The sequence below is a fragment of the Mustela nigripes genome, chromosome 4 (genome assembly GCF_022355385.1).
Source record: "Mustela nigripes isolate SB6536 chromosome 4, MUSNIG.SB6536, whole genome shotgun sequence".
Taxonomy (NCBI): Eukaryota; Metazoa; Chordata; class Mammalia; order Carnivora; family Mustelidae; genus Mustela; species Mustela nigripes.
Genome location: NC_081560.1, coordinates 185,948,087 through 185,965,253, shown reverse-complemented (window position 1 = coordinate 185,965,253; position 17,167 = coordinate 185,948,087). Strand labels below are relative to the sequence as shown.

The window sequence follows — 17,167 nt, the reverse complement described above, 5'->3', positions numbered from 1 at the left end:
GTGGTGTAAGATGGGGTCCGCTTTTCCCAATACTGCCGAAGGGCCCATCCTTCCCCCATTGTATATTCTTGACTCCTCTGTTGTCAGTTAATTAATCATACATGCAGAGGTAGGTTTTTGAGCTCTCCTGTTCCATCATCAATAGTATTAAAGACCTTCCAGGGGTCAGGAACTGTGTGAAACTAGGAAGATACAGTGGGGAGCAAACAGACGTGGCCTCTGCCTTCCTGAAGCTTGACGTTCTACGGAGCAGTGAGCGGAGAACCGGACAAGGCCCGGGTTGCAAACCAGGACAAGTGCAATGACGGAAGAGGACTCCGAAGATGATCCGATAGGACAGGAGGACTGTCAGCAAAGGAATGAAAGGGGTGGGTGGGGAGAGAGTGCCCCGTGGCAGGCTACCTCCTTCAGAATAGAAGGCAGTCCATGGTGAAATGAGGAGAGAGCAGCTCTGCCCGCACACACACACCCCCGGCAGGGGACCCAGCGTGCTGGAAAAACGCTCTCAACCCAGCCGGACTCGAGCACTGAGCTAACGGGGAGGGGAAAGACCATGGTGCTGGGACCCACAGCTCAGTGAGCCCCAGGACAACTTGGCTGCAGGGCCGGCACTCATGGCCTACAAGCAGCAACAGACCCGTGTGGCCTGGTGGGGAAGGCAGGAGTGTGAAGCCAGACGGGGATGGAATCCTGGTTCTGCCCCATTCCAGCTATTGGGTGAGCTGCCCAGAGCTCCGTTCACAATACTGAAGAGGTAAGATCCGCCCTCCTGCGGCCCTCCTTCCCCCCTCCAGTCAGTTTTGTTCCTTCCATCAAATTCTAGGATCAGCCTGAATTCATCCAGCACTGGAGTTCCACCCAGAGCTCCAACCCTCTGAATAGCCAGACATCGGCCTGCGCGCGCAGCCGCACTTCCTGCCTGTGGCCAGTCTCCCTCAGAGCCAGGCTCCTCTCAGCCCTTGCCCAGCGCTCTGCCCGATAGAGGCTGCGGCTGCCCATGACCTTGCCCGAATTCACCCTGCCCCACGACGTCTGTTGACCGTGCAACCTGTCCCACCTCAGAAAGACGCCGGTTTCTTTTCTTTGGTGATCTACGGGAATGGGGCAGCCACAGTCTGAATGTCCAGTCTCCGCCCATCAAAGCAGTTGCCAGCTGTTGCCTCCAGTTGCATTGATAAGCCTTTAAATAGCCATTGTGGACTTCCAATTTTCTAAGGAAGAGGGAACTCAAGTCATACTTATTAAACAGCAGCCAGACAATAGCAGGAGGCGGAGAAGGAAAGCCTTGTTCAGGTAAGCTGACCAGTGTGAGAACGTAAACGTCTTTTTCTTTTACCTCCATATATGAAACCACATCCCAAGGTTGAGCTTGCCAGAAGCTCGACCTCCAAAAGTTAAAGTCTCCCTATGTATTTTAATGTCTGCACAGGTATTTCAAAAATACTTCAACAAATATATATGAAATGCCACATATAAGCCATTGTACTAGATCATTTCACTAGCTGTGGCCTTTCCTCTTCTCCTTAGCTATGTATCCAACCGGCCATTCTGTCAGTCTCTGTCCCATGCGGCCCGGACAGCTCTGAGCTGTTGTCCCCCGCCTGGTGAGAACCGACCCCCGGCACCCTTGCTTAGGTTTTCCATTGTTGTTCATCCCAGCTTCCTGTGCGGCCCCCAGCGACCTCAAACCTTTAACAGGTTAAAATGAGCTTCTCTTTTCCCCCAGATCAACTCCCCGTCCAGCCTGGTTCTTAGCGGTGGTCGTGGAGAGCTCCGCCTCCTCCTACCGTCCCACACTTGAACTCTTACCTAACTTCCCTGGACTACGTGGGCTGCTTCTTTCCCCTCATGCATGGTCAGGTCTTGTGGATTCCTGCTTCCTCCTCAGAGGCCGAGGACTGTGTGACCTGAACATTAAATGATAAACTCTGCTCCATTTACTGCCATAAAATGCACCATGGCCTGATGCTGTCGCTCTGGATGAGGAATATTCCGCCCAAAGCTCCCTCTCCTCCTCCCCCAACTCTGGCTCTACGCCTGGCCTTTGGCCTCTGTCCTGTCCTCACAAACCCACCCTCCTATAGCTTCATACTCCTTCTGGAACCGAAGCCCTCCTCAAGATATAGTTCATAGGATCTACTCACCAGCTTCTCAATCCAAAACCCTCCCAAGCACCCTGATACTACCCTTTATCTTTCTGTCTGTCAGAGAAGACCAGACATGGATGGTATTTCATCTTGTAGCCAGAGAAATCACAAATGTGTTGACATTGAATTATGGGTTTCCCTCATACGCTGAGTGGTGAGTAGGCACTCATGGCAGAAGAGTGGCAAAACAGAGACAGATTTCACCTTTTGCACAGTATTGTGTAGTTGCTCCTCCTATGCCAAAATGGTAACTTTCTTAGGGAGCAATTGGCCTTGACTGCAGAGTAGCCCTGACCAAAAGGAGGCAATGATAAAACCTCCTCTCTCATTCCCTAGGCCAGGAAAGGCACTATCTCAGGCCAGGTCATCCATACAGGCCATCTCCATCCCACTTCAAGTGTCTGGCATTCTACAAAGAGGAACTAAGTATCTACCACCTGCAAAACTGGCCAAAGTGTTCTTATGTTGGCTTGAAATTTTATGCTGTAAGTAAATGAAAAACTATGGTTTTAACCAATAGAAAATATTAAAATATAAAGTGATCATTTAAAAATGCTTGTCTTAATACCACCTAAAATGATGTTGTATACCAGATCTTAGGAACTACCAATGTAATGGAAACCACCTGGCATGAAATTTTTCCTACTGCTAGAAATTCTATCACTAAAATATAATTGGTCTTAAAAGCTTAAATTGAACCATAACAAAAACAGTACAGAATACATGTGGTATAAATGCCATTTTATAGCAAAGTTAAACTGGTAAAAGTAAACAGTATATGCTTAGGGATATATTCACATATGGTAAACTATAAAGAAAATCCAAGTAATGAAACACAAAATATCTTTGTTATGAAAACAGTCTTCCTATGGAATTTCTTTACTAAAGTGAATCTTAACAGATTAATTCTGAAAACTTAAACATGAGCAGTTTTAACATTGTTTTCTTCCACACTATATTATGTTGAACTAAGCTACTCAACTGATTCCTACATTAGATTGTAAATACCTTTAAGAGTGGGGGCTGTGTTTTATGATTTTATTCCCAGAACAATTACAGACAAATCAACTAAGGAGCTAAGAGGCCAGAGAAGCATCCATATGGCTCTCTGGTGTTTGATTTATAATAAAGGGGGCGTTGCCGAATGGTGAAAAAAGGAAGTCATCTGAAGTAATCTCTACACCAAATGTGGGGCTCGAACTCACAAGCCCAAGATCAAGAGTCACACGTTCTACTGAATGAGCCAGCCAGGAGCCCTGGAAAAAATGTCATTCTAATATAATTGTGCTAAGTCAACTGAATAACCAGATGAAAAAAGTCTAAACCATACATAAAAATCCAGATATGTGATAGATATAAACCTGAAAATATTTCTTAAAGGAAACAGAATATATTTATGACCTTAGATTAGGCAAAAGAAATCTATAAAGAACATTGAAAACATTAACCATAAAGGAAAAGATTGATAAATTAGACTAATTAGAGCTAATTATTTCTACTTATCAAAAGAAACAGTTGGGGGACCTGGGTGGCTCAGTCCTTTGGGTGTCTGCCTTCGGCTTGAGTCATGATCCCAGGGTTCTGGGATCAATCCCCGCATCGGGCTCTCTCTGCTCAGCAGGAAGCTTGCTTCTCCCTCTCCCACTCCCCCTTCTTGTGTTCCCTCTCTCACTGTCTCTCTGTCAAATAAATAAAATCTTTAAATAAAAAAAAAAAAAGAAACGGTTAAGAGAATGAAAAAGCACTAACAACATCTAACCAACAGACTCTGATTAAGAATAGATGTAAGAACTCCCTCACATTAAAACTAAATAAGAAAGAAAAAAAAAAAAAAAAAACAACCAGCAACTCAAGAGAAAGTGAGGCAAGAGACTTGAAAAGACTCTTCCCCACAAAGAGAATATCTACATGGCCAATATCAAAATATATGAAAGTATGTGCAACCTCTTTAGGCATCATGGAAATTCAAGTTGAGTGAGATACTATTACATACCCAACAGAAAAACTAAATTAAAAATACATTAAAACTGACACAATAGTAAGTATTGGGAAGGATGGGATATAATTGATACATTCACATACCAGGTGTGGAAGTATAAACTGACATAACCAGTAGAAAAAGTTTAGCAGCATCTCCCAAAGCCTACCGTAAGCATGTTCTACCAAAACAACACCCCATTCCCAGGTACAGAACCAATAGAAACAGACACATGTGAGCCAAAAGAGATGCACAAGAAAGCTCGCAACCATATTACTTATAATAGACCCACATTAGAAACCGAATTTCCTACCACCAGCAGAGTAATTATATTATGGGATATTAGTAAAATAGAATTTATACAACAATGAAAATTAACTAACCATTGCTATGAGGAAGTCTCACATAGCTAAAGCTGATAGAAAGAAGACAGGCAAAAAAAAAAAAAATCCATTTATAAAGTGCAAAAATGGGCAAAACTCCTCTACGAGTATAAGAAGTCAGGATGCGGAATTTCTCTGGGGAGGAGGGAAAGTAACAACTGGAATATAAAGGAATATAAAGGAATATAAAGGAAGCTTATAGGGGTACTGGTGATGCTCCATTTCTATCAACTAGGTAAATATTCACTCAGTTGTACTTTTATAATCTTAATTGTATGTTTCTTATACCTATATGCACTTGTCTATATGTAGCTTATATTTCGATTAAAAAGTTCCTTTTTTTAAAAAAAGCGTATTAGAATGAAATAAAGACAGCGTACAAGACACAGAAACATAGGGAGTTGGCCCCAGGAGACTATGACTAAACAAATCCTAAAAGATGTAAATCAGGCTGAAGAAAGTGATCTTGAGTGATACAAGAAGAAATGAAGGATGGGGAGAGAAAATAGTGAATTTATGGCTACAATTAAGTGTATAAAACAATAAAATTACCCATGAAATAGAAAAACAAAAATGGTAAGACTAAAATATATCCAAACAACTTGAATAAATCTTAAGAGAATCAAGCTGAATGAAAAAAGTCAATTTCAGAAGATTAGATACTAAATGTTCTTGATACATTATAATGTTCTTGAAATGACAAAATTATAGAAAGGAAGACCAGGTTAGTGGTTAGGGAGAGAAGCAAGCATCTGGGGCTTAAAAAGGGCAACACGGAGGCGCTTTCTTACAGAACTGTTCTCTATCCGGGCAACAGTAGTCCTATACATGATAGGAGAGAATAGAACTAAATAAACCCACATATGCATGCACATAAAACTGGTAAAATCTGAATAAAATCTGTGCATTAATGTCCACCTCCTGGATGTGGTGTTATATTATAGTTTTGAAACATGTTACCCTTAGGAGAAACTGAGTAAAGAATATATTTGTATTATTTCTTACAACTGAATGTGAATCTACCATCGTCTCCAAATGAAGAGATGAAAAGGAATAAATTTAGATACATTATAATAGCATAATTCAAGAGGAATTAAAGCAATTAAAATATTCTAAAGTTCTTGTAACATGAGGAGGTAAACTTTAGGCTTTTAGAACAAATACGCAGGGTCAGATTAGTATGATAATCACTGAAAGAATGTAAACAAAGACTTCTAAAAAACTAGTCCAAAGGAGACAGGAAAATGGGAGATTGTGAGGGACATGTAGAAAATATAAAATAAGATGATCAGACACATACATGTCAGATACACAACCGTATAGAGAGAATCCCAAAACATCAGGATATGTAATAAATGCAAAGTGAATAAATGATTCGGTTAGAAGTTGTTAAATTGTTAATCCAATCCCATGCTGTTTACAAGAGTCCTATCGAAAATATAAAGATACAGGGGCACCTGGGTGGCTCAGTCCACTAAGCATCTGCCTTCAACTCAGGTCATGATCCCAGAGGCCTGGGATAGAGCCCAGCATTGGGCTCTCTGCTCAGTGGGGAGCCTGCTTCTCCCTCTCCCTCTGCCTGCTGCTCCCCCTGCTTGTGCTCCTCCCTCCCCCTTCTCGGTCTCTCTCAAATAAATAAAATCTTTAAAAAATATATAAAGATATAAAAGGGCTGAAAGACACTATAACATACATGTAACACACACATACACACAGCAGAGGGTGACCGAAAATACTGCAGCTACATCAGTCAATCATCGATACAGCTGAGAGCATAGATAAATGAGGAAAGGATTTCAATAGAAATTCAAATTACAAAGAAGATACATGTTTTTTGAAATCATAGATCCCAATATAGCCTCAAAATTAAAAGCAAAAGTTGACAGAATATGAGGAGATAGACAATTCCACAATTGCAATGGCATGTTAACATCTCTCAGGCAATAGAAAAAGTTAAAAAAAAAATTAGGATATTGAAGATTTTAACAAAATTATGAAAAAAGACTCAATGGACATGTATACAACACAGTATCTTAACTGCAGAAACAGACTTCCTTTCAAGTAAATGTAAAATAATTTCAAAATATTAATCATATATCTGAGTGTTAAAGCAAGCCACAAATTTTAAAGAAGTGGAATATATCACAATCTCTAACAATAGCATAATAAGCTGAGAGTAAGAAACAAAGGATAATGAGAAAACTCACATTGTAGAAATTGGGACACGTACTTCTGAATAACCCATTGATCAAAGATAAAATTACAAGGAAAATTCATTATCATCAGTTCTATCAAAAATTTGAGATACAAAAAAAAAAGATACAACTATGAGATACAGTTGAATCCATTCTTAAGGCAAATTTATAGTCTTAAATTCGTACTGTAGAAAAACTTTGAAAAATAAAATCAATGAACTAAGCTAAGAGTCAGTCAATAAATTAGAAAATGAACAAGATTTAAGGAGGGCACGTACTGCACAGAGCAGTGGGTGTGGTGCATGAACAATCTTGGAACACTGAAAAATAAGATTAAAAAAAAGAAAATGAACAAGATAAACTCAAAGAAACAGGAAAGACATAACAAATAAACAAAATACAAAGAAACAGACAATAGAATCAATCAGCTGAAACTCAGTTCTTTAAAAAGCATAATAAAATTCACAAGCCTTTAGCAAGAGTTAGTGAGGAAAAAAGAGACAAAAATTAATAAACAGCTTAAAATGAGGATTATACTTTAGACCTAAAGACTTTGAAAAAGCAATGTCAAAATGGACTCAAAAAGTAGAAAAACTGAGACCTCTTCTGCATATCAAACACTAGAACCAGTAGTCAAAATCTTCCCTTAAAATTTCTAGGTTCCTGGGGCTTCACCAAAATGTTCCATGAAATACACAAGTTAAATATCTGGGGCACCTGGGTGGCTCCGTCAGTTCAGCATCCAGCTCTCGGTTTGGGTTCAGGTCGTGATCTCGGGGTCCTGGGACTGAGTTCCACGTCAGGCTCCTTACTCAGCACAGGCTCTGCTTGAGATTCCCTCTGCCCCTCCCATCATGCCCTCTAAAATAAATAAGTAAATCTAAAAAAAAAAAAAAAAAAAAAAGAAAGAAAGAAAGAAATCTAACATAAACTGTCTCGGAGAATAGAAAAAGAAGAAACACTCCCTGGTTTATTTCATGAGGTTAAGAAAAAAATATCCTTGCTACCAAGGCCAACAAGGCGACTGCAGGCAAAGATATTTACAGGGCAATGTTATTCAATGCGGATGAACAGGTATTTTTTTAAAAATGTGTTGACAATTTATGGTGCTGGCCAAGATGCAGTATTCATGCTGTAGCCAGTCATTCTCTGATTACAGCGAAAATCTCTGGACAAAATATAAAACGCAAGGACTCCAGGACTCTTAAAAGTAAATGGCAAGCGGAGTGAGATGAAGTCAGAACTTGGAAGAATGATCAACATAGCAGAAGGCAATAGACTATATTCTGGGTCATAAAAGTAACCCCAACGATGTTAAAGAATTATAGTCAAATCAAGTAAGTTTTCTGATAACAGAATTAAGTCAGAAATCAAACATTTGTGGAACATTGCCAAGAATGTGGAAATCAACGTACTTTTAGATGATGTGTGGGTCAAGGACAACTAGAAAATATTTTGAACTGAACGTATCAACTTTTCAAAAATGTGTACCAAGAGGAAAATTTATAGCACTAAGTTATTATGTCAGAAAAGTATCAAGTCAACCATCTAAATATCTACTCAGAGAAAAGCTGAGCAGGAGAATAAATAGAAGAGACTAAACCAATAAAATTTAAAATAGAAAAGTCAATGAAATCCAAAGCTGGTTCTTTGGGGGAAAAAATAAAATTAATAAAGCTCTAGGCAGACTGAGCAAGAAAAAGGGAGAAACACAAATCACCCACACCAGGAAAAAGAAAGGGTGAGCCCTGTGGGGGGGCTAGGGAGGGCACGTAGCGCATGGAACACTGAATGTGGTACATAAACAATGAATCTTGGAACAGTGATGTATTTTATGGTGACTAACATAACACAATAAAAAAATTTTTAATTAAATTAAATTTTTGTTAAAAAAAGAAAGGAAGTGCCATTTCAAACCCTACAGACATTGGATTAAGAGAGGATACTACAAAGAAAGGATACCTCAGACCTTTGTTCGGAAATTCTACAAATTAAATAGATCAACCCCTTGAAAGACAAATTATTGAAGAAAACCAGAATAGGTCACCTCAAAATAAGTCTCTTTCACATAAAAATTGTTTTGAACAGAAGGCAATTAAGCCCCAGCAAACCTAGGAAAAGCTTTGCCCTCCCTCATGTATGCCTGAAGGCAGGATGTAAATTCTTCTTTTACTGGAAAAAGGCTTCCCAGTCCAGAGATGGCACCAGAGGAATCTGCAACCAAACTTTCCTCCCTTAGCTTCCTCATGCCATCGGTATTTTAACCTTCCCAGTTTGTTGCCCTTGGAAGCCTACACTGCTTTTCCTCTTCCTGTCATTTCTCTACAGACACTGGCCCTTTGCTGAAGGTGCTACAGAAGCAGGCTGTTGGAAAGCCACCACTCCGAGTTACTTTTCAGAGGTATCACAGTTATTACAAACTATGAAGTTAATACAGAGCAATCTAAAATTGGAAAATGCCAACCATTTATGAATTATAAGAAAATACCTGTACGTCAGTGGGGAAAATCTGCATTGTTCACCTCATCCATTTTCAGGTTTTCCAGCCTAGCCTTGCACAGTTTAGGTCACAATAAGTTGAAGAGAACCAGTACCAACAGAGGATTCTGGTCTGTGCATATGCAAATGAAGTTGTCCCCCGGAAGGGCAGTTCTCCCCCATATGGCAAAGGCACTTTTGTGTCATTTTCAAGTTGAATATTCTTGGATGGATTCCTGGTAGAACTGGATCTACCAGTCTTTCCCAACCTTTCCCAGGGTTTTGCCAACCACTTCCAGCCTTCCAGGCTCCCTCCACCCAAACCTCCCTCAGATGGGATGCAAGTTCATTGCCAGAAATTCTCTAATTTTGCCTCCAGGCCTCACCCAACCCAGGAATTCATAGCCCACACTTTTGATCACAACCACTCTCTTCCTCTCCCCTTCTACGGGCAATCAAATCTTCAGGAAGTAAAAGTAAGCCCACGGTGAGACCCACGCCTCGGATCATGGACCTTCCATTGGAGCAATGTTCCTCCAAATTAGTTCCTGAAGCAGAGAATGGGGGGGGGGGGGGGGTGTGTGGAATCTGAGTTACTACAGCGGCCTTTCAAACTCAACCATACATACATACTTCATTTCTCTTTTGAGTATTTCATTTTTCTTAAAGAGAATTTAAATTCTACTCCTTGGGGAAAAATATGGTAAAAATAAAACAAAACAAAGACACTGCCTTGGGTCAACATTTCTTTACCCATAGCACTGTAGGGTTCCCCTAGTCGTGAAGTTTTCGATCTTGCCCACGTTTTCATGTCTTCCATTTACTTATTCAACCAATGCCGGCGCCACAGTGAACAAGCAGGTGTGGTTCCTGTACTCCTGGGGGGTACCACCCAACTGACGCAGAGAGTAGGGTATGGGAATCACCACAAAAGAGATTATGGAGATTTTTTCTTTTCTTTTTTTTTTTTTTAAGCCTAGGAAAATGAAAAAGTTCGTGTAAGTTTAGACGGTTACCTCACAGAAGAATGAGGCCTGTTACATATTCAGTGCTGGGAGAAAAACACACTGACCATAGAGGCTGTTTTCCTGAGGGAAAAGAGTACTGTCCCCACACTGTAATGGGTATGTAGGAAGTTTCAAAATAGGAGCTCTAATGGTAATTTAAGTGTTGGTAGCATTATCACATTTTTGTAAATTGGTTCACTTTTATCTAGAAGGAATTCAAAGTAAACAGAGGCCCTTTGGAATTAGTGGTGGCAAGGATGCTTACCAGAGGGATGGCTTTGGCAGAAACAGCTGGAACAAACCATCCTGACTCTGGCTAACCAGCCTGACTCACCACTCCTGTGTCATCAAGATACTATCCCGCTGCTGATTAGCGAGGAGGGAAACGTGTCAAGTGCCAGGCCTTGGACAAATACACCCTCCTTTTGGCAGACGGCTAAAGGGCTCAAGTTTAGCAGAATGAGAGACCGTCAAAATGCAGACACACGGTCAGAAAAGGATGGAGACCCATGAGTCTATCTTCAAAGTTATTTGTTGGATGCTTGTTAATTATCACCAATTCTGAACAGCAAGAAGACAGAAGTCACATATTTTTCTTAAAAGCCTTCATCATCTTATACCCTTGTCAGTAACCAAAGAATTTTTATAACTGGGATCATTGGCAATAGATATGTTTTGTATTTCCAGGTCTTATTAAACTGAAGCTTTGTGGTTTCTTAGAAGGTTTGAAAACTCTGAATGTGTACACTGTTTGGCTTGGAAACTGAACACTACGTATTAAGTTTTAGCTAACAGCTAAGTGATTAAAAAGGTTAGAACTTTTACCAAATAATTTTTTTTAATTAGATTCCAAACCCACCAGGCTACATTACAAACAAAAGAAACGAATTTTAAAAAACTAGAAGTCTCCAATGTGTCCAGGAAAGTGGTAACTTTTTCTTTTCCCTGAAGTTTTAAGCTCTCAAAAAAGATGTTGGCAATGCTAAGAAAGAAGAAAACACAAGGAATGGAGGTGTAACCACTCTGAAGGTAAGAGAAGGAAGGTGGTGGAAGGTTCTACATATGTTTCATTCTTCGCTGGAAAGGCACAAGGTTACAGTTTGTGGTGCAGCTGTTAGTCCTTAAATAGGACACAAGCAAGTTTTTGCTCCTGAGCACATAATCAGTAAGGACTGGCTACCTCCAGGAGCCTGGATTGTGTTGCCCTTAATGGAAAAGCTCTGCAGTAGCTGTCTGGGGCAACAGGGGCAAGGCAAGGCCACGTGTTCTTTGGCCACGTGTTTTCTTGATCCCACCTTAGATCCATCAAACATTAGGGGGGAAAAAAGGCAGGACAAGCATGCCAGGCAACCATTCCTTAACCCTTATCAATGATTACAATTAGGATGTTTTTATCCAAAACGAAGCATTTTTATAACTAAAATTTGATGGTTATGTACATGGATGAAATGGATCCTACATAAGATTTCTTACCCACTCTTAAGAAGAATGGATGCCTTTGGGGTGCCTGGGTGGCTCAGTGGGTTAGGCCGCTGCCTTCGGCTCAGGTCATGATCTCAGGGTCCTGGGATCGAGTCCCGCATCGGGCTCTCTGCTCAGCAGGGAGCCTGCTTCCTTCTCTCTCTCTCTGCCTGCCTCTCAGTGAACTTGTGATTTCTCTCTGCCAAATAAATAAATAAATAATCTTTAAAAAAAAAAAAAGAAGAAGAAGAATGGATGCCTTTGGATATGTATCCCTTTACCACTTTATGGGGAGAACTCACTCTCTAGAAAGTAGTAGAAGGGAGGCAGGCAAACAATGTGGAATAAATAGAAACAAGGACTTAGTCCCAACTCTGAAGGAGATTCTAAAATGGTGTGCAGATAAGGAATAACAATTAGCTCACTCAAAAGATTACTGTTTAGCAATTACTATTTAGCAATTGAAAAACCCTAAAACCCTAAAAACCCTAAAACCCTACAAATCCAAAGTTTGGTTACCCACTCTTTGGAGAGGCTGGGAAAGTTGTTCTCACAAATATTACCATTGGAAGTGAGGATTAACCAAACCCAACACTGCCTTCGGCCCATGCCACATCTAGGAATTTATTCTGCAAAAATACTTGCACAAAATGCAGAATGTCCAAAATACAAGATAATTTAATACAACTTTATCATTGTTTGTGATAATAGCCATACCAGTTCCCTATGGTTGTCGTAACCAGTTCCCATGAACACAGCCGCTGGAAACAACACAAATTCATTATCTTACAGTTCTGGAGGTCCAAAGTTCACAGTAAGTCTTGCCGAGCTGAAATCAAAGTCTTGTTCTTTCTGGAGGTTCTAGGGGAAAGGACATTTCCGGGACTTTCCCAGCTTCTAAAGTCTTCCCACATTCTTGGATTCCAACCTTCCTAACACTCCAAATTCTGCTCGTAGCCCCCTCCAGACTGATGTTCTTGCCTCCCTTTTTAAAAAGGATTCATGATTGATTACACAGAGGCCACCTGGATCATACAGCAGCAGCATCATCGCGACCCTTAACTTAATCACAGCTGCAAAGCTCCCTTTGCCCTAGGAGGCGACACACTCACAGGTTCAGGAGATTAGGAATATCAGACATCTTCTACTCACCCTCCCTCAGTAGTAAGAGACTGAAAACAAACGGCCTATCAGTTGTGGACGGGTTAAATAAACAATAGCAAACCTACCATGGGATATTACGCAGGTGTTTAAAATAGGAGAAAACTCATGTAGTAAAAAGAAAGCAAAATATAAGGTTAGGTGAGAAAAGCAAAATACAGAACAGAGACAGGAATGTAGTAACCATGTAATTGACTTGTATAGATAATATTTAAGCTCTCCCGGGAATGATCTATCAGGAGCAAAGAAGGCGGTTGCCTGCAAGGCAGGAACTGAGCAGCAGGATTACAAGAATGAAACTTGTCTGCATATACTCTGTTATAACTTTTTATTTTTGAAATTTGTAACTATATTACTTATCTAAAACCAGAAAATACTAGTCTAGAAAGAGGAGAAAGCAGCACAAAAGGAGTTATAGTCGGGGGAGATCCGTGCTGATCTTGGGGTGAGAAAGGCCAAGTTTCACAGCAACAAGTACAAGATGGTGTCTGACTCCAAGGCTACGCGACAAATGATCCCAAGACTTAGTGGCTTAAAATGACAAGTGCCCACAATTGTCTCAGCTTTGGGGGTCGGGGATCTGGGAATAGCTTAGCTGGGTGAGTCACAGTCTCTTTAGAGGCTGCGGTCAAGTTGACAGCTGGGGCAGCTGTCATCTCAAGGCTTGGATGAGGCTGGGGAATCCGCCCGCAAGCCTGTACTTGGCCTCCGTTCCTTGCTATGTAGGCCATTCCATAGGATGCTTGAGTGTGTCGATGACCTGATGTCATGGCCACTGACGGGTAATCCAAGGAGGAGAAAAAGAGGGAGCAAGGGAGGAAGGGAACCAGAGAGAGATTGAAGGCCAGCCCCAGGCAGGAGCCCCAGGCTTTCATAATCTAATCTTGGAAGTGATGTGTCACCTCTGCCCTATGTCACTGGTCACACAGACCAAGGCAGGGTACAGGTGAGAACACCAGGAGGCAGAGGGTTCATGGGGAGCCATCTTGGAAGCAGGCCACCACGGAGAGTGCGGAGCAGTGGAGGGCAAGGCTCCGGTGAGTAAACATGAGGCAATAAAAACGTGAGTGACTATAGTGGACGTGCAAGGCAAGAAGGAAATAGGCCTAAGTAGAATCATAAGTATATCCCTGGAAGCAGTGAAAACAGAAATATGAAGAGTGGGGTTTGCCTCCATTACCAAGCCTCTGATTGACTATCCCTGCCATGCTCACATCTGTGTTCTAGTCCTAAGCGGAAATGTTCTCTCTCTTCACACTGGAAGATTCTCTCATACGTGTTAGCTTCTCTCTTCTGCTAGGAGGACACGTCTTTGAGGGGCACGTCGTTCATGTTCATCGTCCTGCCGCCCTCTATCAGTGGAAGGAAGCATGACGCTGTGGCTCTGTAGCACTAGTCCTGACAGCCGTGAGAAACGAGTCTTCTTCTTTCCAGGTTCCCCAACCCTTAACTACACTTCATACCAGAACATTTGTCTCTTCTTTTTCAGTGGCAGCAGTGACATTGTATCAAAATACAGAAGGGACATCAAGTGCCTGCTGGTAAGATGCAACAAAAAAGAAACAGCATCATCTGTGTGATATCACACCCCTTGTAAAAATATCGGACTTCAAACATCAGGAAGCAAACAATCAGGCAAATCCAGCATGGAAACTTCTGTAAGACATCTGGCCTGGCCACTTCAGAAATATCCGTGTCACAGGGCGCCTGGGTGGCTCAGTTGTTAAAGCGTCTGCCTTTGACGCTTTATGGTCATGATCCCAGCGTCCTGGGATCAAGCTCCATGTCAGGCTCCGTGCTCAGCGAGGAGTCTGCTTTCCCACTCCCACTCCCCTGCCTGTGTTTTCTCTCTCACTGTGACTCTCTGTCAAATGAACAAATAAAATCTTTTAAAAAGAAAAAGAAATAGCAGTGCCATGAAAGAAAAAAAATAGAGACTATCCACATTAAAGGAGACTGAAGGACTATGACCTCTCGATGCCACATGTAATCCTGAAGAGGGTCCCAAGCTTTTAAAACAAAAGAAAAAACCATAAAGGACATCATTAAGACAACTGGGAAAAAATGGCTAGGGACTACGTATTAGGTAATATTACTAGACCAATGTTAACTGTTGGGGTGTATTAGTAGTACGTGGTTACAGAAGAAAATGTCCTGGTTCTTAGAGGAGAAAGATGCTGAAGTATTTGGGACCATGGTGTCATTGTGCGTCACTTTCAAAGGGTTCAGCAAATAAATGTGCTTGTGTACATTTGTGAGTGTGTGAGTGTGTGGGCAGGAGAGAGAAAGGCAGAAAACAAGAGTGGCAAAGTGTGAACAGTCACATCTGTGTGAAGGGCATGGAGGCATTCACTGTATGACTTTGAGCTACTCTACAGCTCTGAAAAATTTCCAAAGAGAAAGTATGTGTGTCTATGTTTATGCTTCCATTCTACATATGCACATGTACATATGTGCAACAGAGAGCATAAACTTAAGACAAGTCGCATCTTTATGTAACTATAGTGCCCAAGGGGACTCTGTCCAATCTTGAACAGAACTCTTGTTCTTTTTTTTTTCTTTTCACCTTATGTATTTGTCAGAGAGAGACAGCGAGAGAGCACGAGCACAAGCAGGGGGAGCAGCGAGCAGAGGGAGAAGCAGGCTCCCCCACTGAGCAGGGGGGGACATGATCCCAGGATCCTAGGATCATGACTTGAGCTGAAGGCAGACATAATGAACTGAGGCCCCCATGTGCCCCAGAACTGCTATTGTTTTAAAGATCTAGGGGCGCCTGTGTGGCTCAGCCGTTAAGCAACTGCCTCAGGCTCAGGTCATGATGCCAGGGTCCTCGTATCCGACTCCCTGCTCAGCAGGCGGCCTCTTTCTCCCTCTCCCATTCCCCATGCTTGTGCTCCCTTTTGCTCTCTGTCAAATTAATTAATTAATTAAAATAAAAAGATCTGCAAAGCCCTCCTCACAGTTCACAGGGGGACAAACTAACCCTGAAACATTGTCGTTCCAAGGGGCGGAGCCACAGAAGGCCGCTGTAGGTCTCTGCATGTCTTACCCCACCAGAGCCGGTGACGGACAGTCTTCTGGAAGGAGAGAGCAGCCAAGTGCTCAAAGTGCAACGTTCTTCTGAGTCACGCGGTCCCTGAACTCAGACACTCTCAACTGCATTCCTGAAGTAAACTGGGAAGTTTTGTCCTGAATCTTGTCATATTTAGGCTTCAACGGTGAAAGAGGCAGAGGTGGCTTGTGACGCGGGCCACAGAGCGCCGCTCAGAGAGCCCTGGGACGTACAGGACGTTTCCCAGGCCGCAGGCTGTGAGTCCCCCAGATTCCTGTATCAGCCGCTTTCTCAGAACTCACAGAACACTGAGCCACAGTATTCTCCCTCTGCCCACCACAAGTGAGACTTCGGTAGCTACTTCATGTCTCTTAGAGCTCACCGTGCTGGCTAAATTGTTCCTGGTACTCTGTATAAAAGATTTCTTAAAGAGGCGCCTGGGTGGCTCCGCGGATTAAGGGTCTGACTCTGGATTGTGGCTCAGCGAGGCCAAGGTCCTGAGATCAGCAGGCTCAGTGCTCGGCAGGAATCTGCTTAACATTCTCTCTCTCCCCTTCCCTTTCCCCTCCCCCGTCCCGAACCCCCTACTCCTGCACCTGTGTGTGCACTCCATAAGTAAATAAAAATTAAAAGTGATCTTGAAAAGGGAGGCTGCGTCTCCCTCTCCTCTGCCACCTTCCCAGCTCGTGGGCGCGCTCTCGCTCGCTCGCTCTCTTCCCCTCTCTGTAAAGGATTCGGGTGTTGGAATGATCAGACATGAACATAATACTGCCAGAAATCCTGGCAGTATTATGAGGTCCAGGCTTTGAAGTAACTAATGGTCATCCGTCTCCTGATCTGGGCACTAGTTATGGGTGTGTTTACTTTGAGTCAACTCATCAACCTGTATACTTAATACTGTGTACTTTCTTTGGCATATGTCATACTTTAATACAACTTCACACACACACACACACACACACCCCTTGTGGAATACAGTTAAATCTGAGCTTAGAAGGCAATTCAGAGTCTTACATGCACATGTTTGCAAAAGTAGGCTGAAAAACAATGATGTTAGTATCCATCTCAAAGACTTTTTTTTAAAGATTTTGTTATTTAATGTTTATAAAAAATAAAAAAATTTTTAAAAATTGTTTAAAAAAAAAAGATTTTGTTTATTTATTCAACAGACAAAGATCACAAGTGAGCAAAGAGGCAGGCAGAGAGAGAGGAGGAAACAGGCTCCCTGCTCAGCAGAGAGCCCGATGCAGGGCTCAATCCTAGGACCCTTAGATCATGACCTGAGCCAAAGGCAGAGGCTTAACC

At 42.0% G+C, this 17,167-nt stretch overlaps 1 protein-coding gene across 3 annotated transcripts in view; it reads right to left on the bottom strand.

Moving 5' to 3' along the window:
• Positions 1 to 17,167, bottom strand: part of FANK1 (fibronectin type III and ankyrin repeat domains 1) — a 103,346-nt gene that overhangs the window by 76,869 nt on the left and 9,310 nt on the right. Inside the window, exon 1 of one of the 3 annotated variants that reach the window (XM_059398793.1) lies at positions 9,192 to 9,308. The exons of the other annotated variants lie outside the window; for them this stretch is intronic. The gene's annotated coding sequence lies outside the window, so the exon portion shown is untranslated. Of the gene's footprint in view, positions 1 to 9,191; positions 9,309 to 17,167 lie in introns of those variants that run through there. 3 annotated transcript variants of the gene reach the window in all.